Genomic DNA, 9,969 nt, shown 5'->3' on the forward strand with positions numbered 1-9,969 from the left:
GAAGTGGTGGTATTTGAGAGTGTATAAAAAGTTATCATAGGGAAACTGGAAAGAAGAAATTACAAATAGGTTGGGTGCAGTGGCTCACACCTGTAACCCCAGCACCTTGTGAGGCCAAAGCGGGTGGATTACTTGAGATCAGAAATTTGATACCAGCCTGGTCAACATGGTGAAACCCCATCTCTACTAAAAGTACAAAAATTAGCTGTGTGTCATGGCGACCACCTGTAATCCCAGCTACTTGGAAGGCTGAGGCATGAGAATTGTCTGAACCCAGGAGGTGGAGGTTGCAGTGAGCCGAGATGGCGCCACTGCACTCCAGCGCGGGTGACAGAGTGAGACTCTGTCTCAAAAACAAAACAAAACAAATACTGAAACTACAAATAGATGGGACATCATAAGCAAAACCATGATGGTAAAAGAAAATAGTAACTAATAACCACAGCTACCATTTATGGAGTACTTATTCTGTGTTAGGCACTGTTCTAAATGCTTGACATACGTTATCCCGCTTAATCCTTGGAGCAACCACACAAGGTAAATAATACCATTAACTGGAACCCTGATACATTACTGATAGGGATGTAAATGGTGCAGCCAGGTTTGAAAACCGGATGAAATATAAAGTTACCATATGACCCAGTGATTTCACTCCTAGGTATACATGCAGTAGAATTGAAAGCATATGTTCACTCAAAACATTGTACAAAAATGTTTATAGCAATATAATTCAAAATATCAAAAAGGTAAAAATAGCCGAGATGTCCATCAAACAAAAAGTGGTACATCCATACAAAGGAATATTATTCAACCATAAAAACGAATGAAGTACTGATACATGCTACAATATGAATAAACTTTGAAAGCGTTATCCTAAGTGAAAGAAGTTGGACACAAAATGTCACATACTTTATGATTCATTTATATTAAGTGCCTAGAATAGGCAAGTCCATAGCGACAAAAAATAGATTAGTAAATTCACAGCCAAGGGAAAGGGAGAATGAGGAGTATCTGCTAATAAGAACAGGATTTCTTTTATTATTTTTATGTTAAGTTCCAGGGTACATGTGCAGGTTTGTTACATAGATAAACATGTGTCATTGTGATTTGCTGCACCTATCAACCCATTACCTAGATATTAAAGCCTGCATGAATTAGCTATTTTTCCAAATGCTCTTCCTCTCCCCACCCAGCCCCCAACAGGCCCCAGTGTGTGTTGTTCCTTTTCCTGTGTCCATGTGTTCTCATGAACAGGGTTTCTTTTGAGGATCAAGAAATGTTCTGGAATTAAGACAGTGGTAACAGTTTCGTAACTTTGTGATACTAAAAACCACTGAATTGTAGGCTTTAAAAGGGTGAATTTAGGGTTGGAAACAGTGGCTCACACCTGTAATCCCAGCATTTTGGGAGGCTGCAGTGGGCAGACCATTTGAGGTAAGGACTTCAAGACCAGCCTGACCAACATGGTTAAACCCCATCTCTACGAAAAATACAAAACTTAGGTGAGTGTGGTAGTGTGCACCTGTAATCTCAGCTACTCGGGAGGCTGAGGTGGGAGAATCACTTGAACCCCAGAGGTGGAGGTTGCAGTGAGCTGGGATCATGCCACTGCACTCCAGCCTGGGTGATAGAGTGAGACTTTGTTTTTAAAGAAAGCAGGGGAGTTAATTTTATGATATGTGAATGATATACAAATATTTTAGAAGAAAGAGTAAAGGGTAAGGGTAAAACCAAGAGTGAATACGGTTTTCAGCCTATGTGACCAAAACAGTGGTGATAATATCGACAAAAATAAGAACTTTATGTGGGAGAACTTGTTTGAGAAATAGAAATAAATACAGTTCTAAAGACATAGTACTTAAAAATGATCATGAAAATGAATGACATCACTCAAGGAGAGAGCATGCAAAAATCAAGAAAAAGGGAAGAGGAAGAGGAAGAAGGGGGAAGGAGAGAAGAGGAAAGAATGGCAGAGAGAGGAAAGAGATGAACCAAGAGGCAAGGATATAACTAGGAAGAAGGTTCACATTTAGTGGTCAGGAGGATAACAGAAGGGAGTTAAGAGAAGAAAAAATGAAGTGGAAGAACTAGACGAGTACAATGGCAAGAATCGTGAGAGAGAACTTTTCATAAAGATGAGTGTAGTTAGCCAGGCATGGTGGTTCATGCCTATAATCCCAGCACTTTGGGAGGCCGAGGTAGGTGGCTCACCTGAGGTCAGCCGTTCAAGACCAGCCTGACCAGCATGTTGAAACCCCATCTCTACTAAAAATGCAAAATAGCTGGGCATGGTGGCACATGCCTGTAATCCCAGCTACTCAGAGGCTGAGGCAGGAGAATTGCTTGAACCCAGGAGGCAGATGTTGCAGTGAGCAAGATTCCACCATTGTACTGCAGCCTGGGCAACAAGAGTGAAACTCTATCTAAAAAAAAAAGAAAAAAAAAAAAAGAAAGAAATGAGTGAAGCTAATAGTCTGTCAAGTGTTACCGACTGATCAAGGAGACTAGGGACGAATGCAATGAATTTGACAAGAAGAAAGGTCATCTGTCAACTTTCAGGAATGCTTTTCAAAAGAGAGATCGAAACTGCCAGCATTAAGAAGAATGGGTCATAAAAATAAAAGAGATGTTTGGGAAAGAAAGAGAAATGGGACAGGAACATGAAAGGATGTGCAAGGACAATAGTAAATAAACTGAAGTGTACCAAACCTGACACAAAAAGACATTTGTCTAAGCATAATCTCTAATTAACATAAAATACAAACAACCTAAACTATCTAACAACGCATAAAAAATAAATAATTGCACAAGTATAGAAGCATTGTCTGGCATCATGATTAAAAGAACAGACTCCCAAGCCAGATTACTTGCATTTGAATTCTTATTTATTTATTTATTTATTTAAGACAGCGTCTCACTCTGTCACCCAGGCTGGAGTGCAGTGGCACAGTCTCAGCTCACTGCAACCTCCCCCTTCTGTGCTCAAGCAACTGTCTTGCCTCCACCTCTCTCAAGTAGCTGGGACTATAGGAGAATACCAGCTAATTTTTTGTATTTCTTGTAAAGACAGTGTTTTGCCATGTTGCCCAGGCTGCTTTCAAACTTCTGGGCTCAGTCCCAGATCCACCTGCCTCGGCCTACCAAACTGCTAAGATTACAGGTGTGAGCCACCACGCCCCACCAAATTTGAATTCTGACTCTACCATTTACTAGCTGAGTGACCATGGGCAAGTCACTATACTACTCTGCCTTATTTCTTCATTTGCAAAATGGGATAATAACAATAATATCTACCTCATAGTGCTGATGGGAAGATTAAATGAGTTGGTATTTTGAAGTATTTAGAACAATATCTGGCACATAGTTAACTACTATATAAGGGTGAATTATTATTATCAATACAATAGAATACCTATGGTTGTTAAAAATGATATCAGAGAATTTCCAATGATTACCTAAAATATTGAGACTTAACATTTGAACAACACATTGTTAGGTAAGTAAAGCTGGAAAAATTGTATACATTATGTGATCATAATTTACATGCACAGAATAAAAGACTAAAAACATAACAGAAGGTCAACACGAGTTCACTCAAAAAGATGGGACTGGAGGAGATTATTTTAATCTTTATGCTTTTCTGTATCTCTAAACGTTGTACCACAACAATTTATTATTATAGGTGAGAAAAAATAAACATGAAAATAGAGCATGATAGGCTAAAATGGCTGACTGAATACAAGTACCTTTAATCTTACTTTCTTCTGAAAGCACAGGAAAATTATAAAAGTATTTTTTTTTAATCTGCACAGACAGGGAGAACAGGAGAGCAGATAGCAGGGGAAAAACAGAAGCCAGAAACTATTGCAGGCAGTGGAGAAAGCTGAGAAGCAACCCAATTTACACTGTAGAATCCACAAAAAGCTCGGAAACTGGCAACAACAGGTATTTCTATGAGTACAGTGGGGTGGGGTGACTAATGGAAGAGAATTTTGTGAAAGCTTTTTGAGAAAGAGATACATCTATCATCTTCCTCACTCTAACTATAGCAGATATCTGGAGGTTTATTCTCCAGGCTGGAGAACATCAGACATGATTAAGGGCTCGGGTACTATATGCAGCTACATGGTACATGTCAAGACACTTGGTTCCTTTCCCCTAAACACCTCCCAGAATGCTGGCAGCCAGACATTAACCCTTCAGCCAGAAGATTAGGATTTCCAGGTTTTCTCTGGGAAAAGTTACTATCCCAAGGCTTATGCCCTAAAGATATTGACAGAAGGGGGTCCACTAAAAATAGTGTGCCAAGATCAGAGTACAGTTAAGCTCCAAGTCTATAAGCTTCCCTACATACTCATGACATTCATTTAGTATTTTGTTCTTACACTTTTCATCATATTCATACCTATAACCAGCCATTGCCAGACCTTTGAGGAAATCCTGTAGCATGAAAGATAGAATGAAAACAAAAAGGGAAAGTCAGCCTGAAGAAAAATGATACTGTTTATTGAAAAAAAAACACATAGTAATCTAAGAGAGGTATAATATGATACTGCACTCATGGAACACTGACAAGATGCTTTTTAAAACGAACATTAAGAAAACAAGTCCAGTGCAGTGGCTCACACCTGTAATCCCAGTACTTTGGGAAGCTGAGGTGGGCAGATCACTGGAGACCAAGACATCAAGACCAGCCTGGGCAACATAGTGAGACCCTGTCTCTATTAAAAATACAAAACAATTAGCCAGGCATGGTGGCACAAGCCTGTAATCCCAGCTACTCCAGAGGCTGAGGCACAAGAATCTCTTGAACCCAGGAGGTGGAGGTTGCAGGGAGTGGAAATTGTACCATTGCACTCCAATTTGGGTGCTGGGGCCAGACTCTGTCTCAAACAAACGAACAAACAAACAAAAAGAGAGAGAGAAAAAAAAAAAAGAGCTATAGGGTGCTGAAATCTAAGTAATAATGACAAAAATCAACATAAAAATTCAAAATCTATAAACTAGAGCAAAAATACAGAGATAAGAATTACAAAAGAAAAAATGAGAAATTTAGAGGACAGTCTAGGAGTTCTCAACAAATACAGATGCTCCTTGATTTACAACTGTGTTACATCCCAGTAAACCCACTGTAAGTCAAAAATACTGTAAGTTGAAAATGCATCTAATACACCTAACCTAAACATCCTAGCTTAGACTGGCCTGGGTGTTTTGTAGACATAACAGGATGCAAAAACACAAAACACAACATCCAGAAATGCTAGCCACACAGTACACTGTAGAGTGTCTGTTGCTTTCCCTCATGTTATGTATAATACAGCTTATTGCTAGCCCAGGAAAAGATCAAAATTCAAAACTCAAAGTTCAATTTCTACTGTAAGCATATTGCTTTCACATCATCATAAAATCGAAAAATCGTAAGTCAAACTATCATAAGTCAGGGACTATGTGTATTAGCAAACCAAATATAGCCATATATAAAAAGAATAAAAACCATGACCAGCTTACTCAGAGCATTTTACTTGTGTTTATATTATATTACATAACCTTAAGTACCACTTCTTGTAATATTAACTTTAGAGTTTTCTTGTAAATTTAATGATAACAAGCATTGAAATTAATCATGACTGGTCAAAAATAGAAATCAAATCAATGTAATTCACCGTATTAATAAACTAAAAAAAAAAAAGGTCATCTCAACAAATGCAGAAAAAGCATCTGACAAAATCCAAAATCTATTACTTATAAAGTCCTCAGCAAAGGACGAATAGAAAGAAACATCCTCAACCTGACAGAGTTTATATATGAAAAACCCTCAGCTGACATACTTAGTCATAAAAGACTAGACGCTTTCTCTCTGAGATCAGGAACAAAGCAAAGATATCCATTCTTACCATTTTTCAATATCATATTGGAAGTCTAGCCAGTGCTATAAGGCAACATCAACAAAAAATGCATCCAGGTTGGAAAGGAAGAAATACAAGTCTCCATTCACAGCTGACATAATTGCACACACAGAAAATCACACACTACAGCAAAGCTTCTAGAACAAATCAGTGAGTTTAGTAAGGTGAGAGAATACAAGGGCAATACATTGAAATCAATTATATTTCTATGTGCCTCCAGTGAATAACTGGAATTCATTTTGTATACTACTACTTATAGCACCAAAAAAAGAAAAGAATGGAAAGGAAGAAAAAATATGTAGGTATAAATCTAACAAAATATGTGCTGGAACTACAAAATGCTGATTAAAGACACTAAAGAGGACCTAAATAAATGGAAAGAAATACTGTATTCATCTATTGGAAGACTTCATAATATGAAGCTATCAATGGTCTACAAATTGATCTATGGATTCAATGCAATCATAATCAAAATCCCAGCAGGACTTCTTGTACATATTAACAAGCTGATGCTAAAATTTATATGGAAAGAAAAATAAACAAGAATGGCCGTAACAATCTTAAAGAAAGAACAACAAAGTTAGAGGACTCACACCACCTGATTTCAAATTTTGTTACAAAAATACAGTAATCGGTCTGGGCGCAGTGGCTCACGCCTGTAACCCCAGCCCTTTGGGAGGCAGAGGCAGGTGGATCACTTGAGGTCAGGAGTCCAAGACCAGCCTGGCCAACATGGTGAAAACCTGTCTCTACTAAAAATGCAAAAAGTAGCCAGGTGTGGTAGCAGGTGCCTGTAATCCCAGCTACTCTGGAGCCTGAAGAAGGAGAATCACTTGAATCTGGGTGGCAGAGGTTGCAGTGAGCTGAGATCATGACACTGCACTCCAGCTGGGTGACAGACAGAGCGAGAATCTGTCTCAAAAAAAAAAAAAAATCAGTGATCAAGACAGTATGATATTTGTGAAATGGCAGACACGTAGATCAATGCAACAGAACAGAGTCCAGAAACTGGCCCAACATATACGGACAATTGATTTTGACAATGGTGCAAAGGTAATTCAATGGAGAAAGAAAAGTATTTTCTACAATTAGTACTGAAACCATAGGGCATCCATAAACAAAAATAATGTTTAAAATTCTTCGAGCCACAACTCACATATACCCAAAAATTAAGTCAAAATGGATCACAGGACTAAACATAAAACAAAAAAACTATGCATCTTTTATAAGAAAACAGAAGACAATTTTGTGATCTTGAATTCGGCAAAGAGTTTTTAAATACAATACAAAAAGCATATCTATAAATGAAAAAAATTGATAAACAGGACTGACCCAAGTTAAGTCCTTTCATTCTGCAAAAGACCCTTTTAAGATATTAAGAAGATAAGCACTGAGAAAATATTTGCAAATCACATATCTCACAAAGGACTTGTGTCCCGAATACATAAAGAACTCTCAAAACTCAACAACAAGAAAACAAACTACCCAATTAAAAAACAAGTGAAAGATCTGAACAGACACTTGGCCAAAGAAGAGACATGGATAGCAAATAAAAACATGCAAAGATCTTAAACAACATTGGTCATTACAGAAATACAAATTCAAACCACAATGAAATACCAGTACACACCTATTAGAAGGGGTAAAAGAAAAAAATCTGACAATACCAAGTGCTGACAATGATGTGAAAAAAACTAGCATTCTCATACATTGCTGGTAGAAATGTAAAATGGTAACAACCACTTTGAAAAACAATTGGGCAGTTTATTTCTTTCTTTCTTTCTTTTTTTCTTTTGAGATGGAGTGCAGTGGCACAATATCAGTTCACTGCAACCTCTGCCTGTTGGATTCAAGTGGTTCTCCTGCCTCAGCCTCCCAATTAGCTGGGATTACAGGCATGAGCCACCACCACACTCAGGAAATTTTCGTATTTTTAGTAGAGATGCCCAGGCTGGTTGCAAACTCCTGACCTCAGATGATCCACCCACTTTGGCTTCCCAAAGTGCTGGGATTACAGGCATGAGCCAAAACCCTCAGCCTGGGCAATTTCTTATAAAGTAAAACATACTTTTCATATGACCCAGCAATTCCACTCCTAAGTATTTACCCAAGAGAAATGAAAACATGTTCACATAACAACCTTTTTTATGAATGTTCTACAGCAGTTATGGCAACATTTATTCGTAACCACCAAAAACTGGAATAACCTAAATGTTCTTCGTCTGGTGAATACATAAACTATGGCACATCCCATACAATGGAATACTACTCAGTAATAAAAAGTAAGAATTGAAATAAGCCAGATCCAAAGGGCTCTATATGAATCACTCTACGGCTTATTTATACGACATACTAAAAAAGGCAAAACTCCAGGGGTGGAGAACAGATCCATAGCTGCTAGGATTTCAGGTGGGGGAAGGGGTTGACTACAAAGGGATAGCATAAGGGAAGGTTTAGACTGATGGAATCTTTCTGCATCTGGATTCTGGTGGTGCTTATGTGACTCTATGCATTTGTCAAAACTCAAAGCATTGTATACCAAAATGTATGAATTTTTGAAATAAATATATATATTTAAATAGCATGTCTGTGTGTGATTCTTTGCATTATGTGAAAACTGTAACATTATCTCAGGAATAAAATATATAATCACTTTTTAATTTACAAAAAAAAATAATAAAAAGCCTAAGTGGTGGGCCCAAGGTGTAGAAAGGGAAGCTCTGAAAATATTTATAAGCAGAAAAAAAGAGCCTCAGTGGAGAGATAAGGTAGACATGCAAGAAAGGAGCAGTAATGAATTGAGCAAGGCTGTGAAAGAAATGGAAGGGAATAGAATCGAGCACAAAAGTAGCCAAGTTCTAAGTATCTTTCAAATCATAAATTAAGCATCATTACCTCCACAAAGCCTTCCCAGGAGCCCCAAAGTGGAAAATACCTTTTCCTCCTCTGAAACTCCACATCGCTTTAAACATACTGTCTGATAAACTCTTCATAATTACTATGAGATAGGATTATTCCTATTTTACATGTCTTATCTCCTGCTCCTTCCCCAACAACTCACTACATTATAAATTATTTGAAAGCAAAGCTTCAGGGGCGATTTATATTTCTTTCCTCCAAAGTGCCTTGCATTATGCTTTAAATGTAGTAAAACTGAAACCAAAACAAACCCCAAAAACCACAATAAGTATGTTGAGTAAATAATGCAGAGAGTAGCAGATGGTTTACTGATTGATTCTTGAATGTGATATCCCTTGTTTTACAATCCAGTATAATGAGTTTTGCACAATGGCACTTTTGTTGTCAAACATATTCAGTTATGGATTCATCTGAGTCTTAAATTTGAAGCAAAAAATGCTTGAAAAATTGTCAAGGACATCAGTCACTTACATAAATATATTTAAAAATTCACCTCAGGAAAGACCACCCGTTCTAATTCCCTTGAAAAGTTACAGAAAAAGCAGATGGCTCTACAAGATTGGGGGTGGGGGGTACATTAGGCTCATTTTAAGTAAGCCAAAAATTCTGGCCAGGCATGATGACCTCACGCCTGCAATCCCAGTACTTTGGAAGGCCAAGGCATGAGGAGCACTTGAGGCCTTGAGGCTTGGTTCGAGAGCAGCCTGGGCAACACTGCAAGATCCTGTCTCTACAAAAACTTAAAAAATGAGCCAGGCATGGTGGTGCACGCCTGTAGCCCCAGTTACTTGAAAGGTTGAGGTGGGAGGATCCCTTAAGCCCAGGTAGTCGAGGCTACAATGAGCATGATTGGGCCACTGCCCTCCAGCCTGGGTGACAGTGAGAACCTGTCTCTAAAAAAAAAAAAAAAAAAAAAAAAATCTGAGGTACATGTATTTAATGTGCAAGTTTGTAATGCCCAGTTTTATCGGTGACCTTTCTTTTCTTTCTGTACATATGCTAACTCATCTTTGAATGATCTTATTTCTTTCCCTAGAGTTTAGGGTAAAGAAACCATATGTAGATAAAATACTATTAGTCTATTGAATGTATCACTGAATTGCATCATTGATGGCGTTATACTCAGTTACAGAGCATTATGAAT

This window comes from Saimiri boliviensis, chromosome X (genome assembly GCF_048565385.1).
Source record: "Saimiri boliviensis isolate mSaiBol1 chromosome X, mSaiBol1.pri, whole genome shotgun sequence".
NCBI classification, from domain to species: domain Eukaryota; kingdom Metazoa; phylum Chordata; class Mammalia; order Primates; family Cebidae; genus Saimiri; species Saimiri boliviensis.